This window comes from Pteronotus mesoamericanus, unplaced genomic scaffold (genome assembly GCF_021234165.1).
Source record: "Pteronotus mesoamericanus isolate MK-2021 breed Mesoamerican mustached bat unplaced genomic scaffold, CSHL_Meso_final contig_20, whole genome shotgun sequence".
Lineage (NCBI taxonomy): Eukaryota > Metazoa > Chordata > Mammalia > Chiroptera > Mormoopidae > Pteronotus > Pteronotus mesoamericanus.
This window is the reverse complement of record NW_026555085.1, coordinates 76,619,718-76,626,038: the sequence shown is the minus strand read 5'-3', so window position 1 is coordinate 76,626,038 and position 6,321 is coordinate 76,619,718.

The window sequence follows — 6,321 nt, the reverse complement described above, 5'->3', positions numbered from 1 at the left end:
ATTCCCTTAGAAACCCAGAAGAAAAATGACTCAGCTGCATCTAGAAATAAAGTAACATTTAAAATTCCAAATGACTAAGAGTAACATTTTATTTTATTACTCATGGGCACAGAATCTATATTACTGGTTGAATCCCAAAGCACTTTAGAAGACTTATGTGAGTAACAATGAAATGATTGCATTTCCAGAAAGGACACTTAGCAAGTTTATTGCTGGTTCTTTCTGCACTTCTTCAGTGATTCAATCTTTTGGCTAGACGTTTTAACATTTTCTGCATCACTGGAGGCCTGTCCAAAATATATTTCAAATAACCACATACCTTCAGAGCCCCATTCTTAAAACCTTCAGGAATATTTTGCCAATTCAATGATCTCACTGGTTAAATATCTTTAGCTATACAATTTTGCGCCTACATCACATATCATTTCGTCATTTAATTTGAAGGTTTACCATCATCTGAGATCACAAGCAATATAACAAAAATGATACACATTTGAAAATATAAGATGTTGAATGTATGTTAAGACTATAAACACAGAATATAAATTAAAATTTTAATTGTAAAGATGTTTGAAATCACGTTTATGTATTGTTTTTCATATTTACAAATTTGTCCCCAGACTACATGTACTTTCTACATGGTGTAATCTGGGTTTCTCTGACCACACAGTCTGAGAAAGCACTAGGATCACACACACTGACAAATGTCCTGACTCAGTATTCAGGCAACTGAAAGAGCTTTGGTCCAATATGTTAAGATTTTTAACTTTATGGTTTAATACAGTTTTTTTTTTTTGTAGAATGAATGGATTCTATAATACAAATCTTCTGCCAGAGACACCTACGTAATGTACTTGTATGATTCTCCTTCCTTTAATGACAGAACCTTGATTATACTCAGAGAGACAAAGTACTTAGGATTAAATTTAACCAAGGAGGGAAAGGATCTGAACACTGAAAATTGTACGATATTGTTAAGAGATTGAAGAAACAAATAAATGGAAAGATATCCTGTGCTCTTAGATTGAAAGAATTATTATTGTCAAAATGTCCATACCAACCGAAGTGATCTTCAGGTTCAATGCAATCACTCTCAAAATCCCAATGGCATTTTTTACAGAAATAGAAGAAACTATCCTAAAATTTGATTGGAGCCACAAAAACAAAAAACAAAAAAAAACAAAAAACAAAAAAACAAACAAAACCCAAATAGCCAAAGCAATCCTGAGAAAGAATAAAACTGGAGACATTACACTTCCTGATTTCAGGCTATATTGCAAAGCTAAAGTAATCAAAACAGCATGATACTGGCAAAAAAAACAGGCACAGAGACTCCTGTTAGAGAATAGAGAGCCCAGATACTGGGTTGACCAAAAAGTCCATTACATTTTTTTCTGTATGATAGTTCTAATAGCACTGAGTTGTCTTTAATGTCATTTGAAACAATTTTGTTAGACTGTATTGTGACAGCTGTCATATTAGCATGCATTAAAAAAAATCAAAATTGGTGACTTTGTGTGCAGCCATTTTAATATTGAAGATGGGAAAATATGCAGCATTTTCAGCATATTCTACTTCAGTATTTCAAGAAAGGTAAAAATGCAACTGAAACACAAAAGAAAGATTTGTGGTGTATGGAGAAGGTGCTACAACTGACCAAACCTGTCAAAAGTGGTTTGAGAAGTTTCTTGGTACTACTAACATTCTGGCCAACTAATTTTTTGCTGTGGGCCTGTCTTATGCACTGGAATATGTTCAGTATGTTAAAAACATTCCAATGCATAAACATAGCCTCTAAACATGCTTAGAAGCCAGGACCCCTGGCCTCTACCCACTAGAAGCCAATAGCGGTAGATAGACAACATACTCAAAATATCCAAATCAGTATTGGTAAAAATGAAAAATATGTCTTTTATTTTATGGAAAAAACATAACAGACATTTTGGCCAACTGAATATAAACCCACACATATTTAAGCAAATTCTATAGTAAATACTAGTTAGATGGTACACTTTAAAGTAGGGATATTGTCCCTCATTCTACTTGAGTGATCAGCATAGCAAATACTAAATAAGCATACCCAACAGAATTATTAGAGTCTATGGTATACATTTACAAACCAGAAACTACTCATAACACTCAGAAACGTATTATTGGATCTCAAAATACCTATGTAGGTATGGTTATTAATACTTAATTCAACCCAGTTAAACCTAAATTGACCAAAAATGCACATACATCACTAAAAATAAATGAGTTTGTTTTATTAGAATTTAGGCATGTTCTTTCCCTCTGATAATCTTAACAGTCCAATTTCAGTGAAAATCTAAGAACAGTAATTTTCACAACACACAGTCCTCTATGCACAAAATTATAGGGTTAAGAACATTTAATCAATGTATTGAATGGACGGCTGCCTCTTCCCATTCCTAAGCACTCTAAGCTGGAATTTGTAGCTAACTACCTCACATTTTTAAGTATAGTATACCTAAATACTAATTGTCAAATTTTAACTTACTTCAGTGGCTTAACTTACTTCGATTACAAAACACCAATAAGTCTTCCAAAATAATTAAAATTTTGTGCATTTTTGCAAATAGCCACTGTTTCACTAACCAAACTGTTTATACAAGGAAACTAATGAAATATATGTATCCTTTTATATAATGGGCTTTATACTATAAAGAATAAGGTAACTTTAAAAATACTATAAAGTTTTATAAAACAAATTATTTTTAAGGCTCTAACTTGAACTCATAATACAAATCAAAAGTACACCATTCATATATTAGACTGCATTTTCCCCTGCATAGTAAATATAGTATGAATAACTGTACATTCAATCCAAACTTTATATTTTGAACTTGAATTATTTTTAGTACCTATGTTTAACAACTACAAAGTCTTGCAATTTAATGTCAGTAGGAATTGAAATAAATGACTTTTCTCTTCACTTAAATCTTGGCAGCCTTAGCTCTCAAATCTCAGAGACAAAACCTGATTTAAAAGCCCACTAAGAATAAATTGCTTAATCAGAAATCTGGACTTCAATCTGGAGTTTTAATTTTTGACCAAGCCAGTAAAGCTTCTACCTATAAAAGAAAACCTCCCAGAAGAGATGCCAAACTTGCATAGACGCAATCCCCTCCCTCTACTGACTTTACCTCTACCAACTCCCCTCATTTTCATCTATTCCGTTTCACCCCCTCCCCTGACACACACACACACACACACACACGCACACACACACAATATTTTCCTTCAGGTTAGCAATATTGTGGTATCCCAAGATGGCAGTACAAATACCTAAGACTCTCCAAACACCCAGTCAGAATCCTAATTTACCCTTCAATTGTAGAATCTTAATATTAGCACACTTTCTAGAAGTCTCACAATTAAAGGCTGGGATGATGTAGAAAAACTGCATACAAAAGCCAAATACACATAATGTAAGAATATGATCAGATTATTTGACAGCCTCTGAGGAAGAGGTAGTGAGCCTAGCTGCGTTGTAATGATCCTGTCTTTACATAGGAGATAGAAAAGATGAGGAAAATCTCATTTTTAAAATAAGAAAGATATTAACTCTGGATATATTAGTTCAAATTGTCCTAAAACCAAAATACCCTAGTCCAGCTCCTATTTCAAAATAGTCAAATGAGATTTTTATATTACACACACTTATAGAACTCTTCAGCATTAATTATATATTCTACTTACTTTTTGTTTACATTCTCATGAGAAACCCTAATACTTATCATTTATCTTGGTATTAAACATAATTCTACATTTAAAATGTGTATTTATATAGCAAGTAAGACTTGTTAAAATCTTGGCATATTAATGCTTAAAAAAATCTTACTGAACTAAGAATCCATGAAGCTGTCTGTTCAAAATCGACCACACACATTCTTTCCCTCCTTAGTTTCCATTAAATAATGAAGTATAAAAAGTTATTAACCAAAATTGAAGAGGTGAGATGTAGACATTCAGGAGACTTCAAGAAACTTCCAGATGCAAAGAGAATCTAATGAGTGCTGAGGCAGAGCCAAAGAAGCTACAGGTAACAATAGTTGAAAATGCATGGATGTGAGGGCGATCTGGCTGCGACATCTGTCACCCCACTGATCGCCAGGGTTGATTCGGCTGATCTGGCTGCCTAGGCGGGTGTCCCCTTCCTCCCTCACCGATCCATGCGCGTCCCTCCCAAAGCTGCGCGCTTGGTCGAAGAGGACGACCTTCCCAACTAGAGGAGAGGACCGGTCTTCAGTCAAGTGTATACGAGTAGCTGCGCTCCCCTGCTAGAACCTCCAAACAAGCTCTCAAGGTCCATTTGTAGGAGAACGTAGGGTAGTCAAGCTTCCAAGACTCCAGACACATCCGAATGAGGCGCTGCACGTGGCAGTGTGCCTTTCTTGAAAGAAAGAAAAAAGGGAGGGAGGGAGGGAGGGAGGGAGGGAGGAAGGAAGGAAGGAAGGAAGGAAGGAAGGAAGGAAGGAAGGAAGGAAGGAAGGAAGGAAGGAAGGAAGAAAGAAAATGCTGCAGCTGAGGCAGCTGTCCTGCCCAGGGCAGCTCGGGGGCCTCTCCTGAGGCCAGATGGCCATGTACAATGGAGGAGGAGAGATGGGAGCTGAGCAAAATGACTGGGGAACTAAGTGCGGGACAGTCTAGTCTCAAAATAATTTATCCCAGAAACAAAATGAGGAATGGAAGATTCTTCTCTGAACACATTACCCAAAAAGGATTGGTACTAGGATGGATATTGGTAGTTCATGATAGTCTTCCATATTCTGATTTCTGGAGTTCCCTGGCATAACACTTGGTTCTCTGATCATTAACCTATTCATGTCCAAGGAAAGCTTACCAGATAATAGGACCTGTACATATACATGTAAGTCTGTACCTGGTAACTAATAGTGTTACATATCAGGCTCATTTTAACCCAAGATGATGATAAGCCACTGAAGGGTTTTCAATAGGGGAATGACATGATTGCACTTATATTTTATAGAAAGACAACTCCAAAATTGTGAAGATGGACTGGAGACTGTATGAAGGTATGGTAGGGAACTAGATTCAAGGATATCAGATAGGATAATGCAGTAAGTCAGGTAATGGGTACATATTTCCTGTATCAGATATTGGGAGTCTGACACAAAGCAATGGAGGGTAGAGGTAGGAAGAGATGCGATTCAAAGTGAAATCCTGGTGACCTATTTGATCAAATAAGGGAAGGAGGCAGATGGATTTGGAGTCAAGAATAAATCCTGGGTTTTTAGTTTAGATAATTCCAAGAATTCTTTTTCTCATTTCATAATATTTATTAAGAACATTTAACTTAGCTGTTGTCAACATCCTTGAAGTCTTTTTCTTAAGATAACTATCAGGACTCCTGCTTTCAAAAAGATGAAGTAAATGTACTTTTCCCTACTCCTCTTTGTTCAACTATAAACTCTGGACTTCACATACTTAAAAGAAATCTAAGACGACTCTGAAAAGTCAAGAGAAGATAATAAAATAGCTAGAAACTTGGAACTAAAGGAAAAATACAGTGGTGAGCTCCCTGGATATTTTCTTTACTTCTATCTTGTCTGGTGACTATAGAAGCTGCAACTCAGAAATACCTATGGGCACAGATAAAATGGAGAAAAGAAAAAGCACCCCACCCAAAAAAAACACCTGTTTTCTCCAACTGAAGGACAGGGGACAAAACGAAAAAATTTTTAGGTAATAACCACTTTATGCCAGCCAACCACCACAAATAAAAACCGCAGCCTGCACTCTCCAGCTTCATTAGCAATGGTCAAGCAGACAGCCTAGACTTCTACTCTTACTAGGCAGCCATGACGCGCCCCAAACCCCTCACCCGGCGTGGTCTCAGAGACGCTCAATGAGCAGCTGGAAAGTTCGTGCTGAGCCAGAATTTCATCCACCCCTCCAGTAACAGGGAACACGCTCTTCTTGTGGAGAGGAATCGGAGACCTGCCGGAGGCAGGGCTTTCACCAGTCAGCGGTAATGAGGCCATGCCCTCACGGCGTCAGGGAAGACCGCAGAGGTAGAGAGGTATTCTACCCTCGTAAGAAGTATTTCACCAAATTGATGACACATGAGCATATAAAAATATGTGCACCACCGTTAGCCATTAGGGAAATGCAATTAAAAACCTTGAGGAGGCATACTTCTATCAGAAGAACTAAAATAAAAAATAAAAATACCAAATGTTCATGAGAATGTAAAGAAAGTGGATCTTTCATAAAAGGCTGATGGGACTATAAAATGGTACAGCCACTCTGGGAAACTGTGTGGCTGTTTCTTTTTTA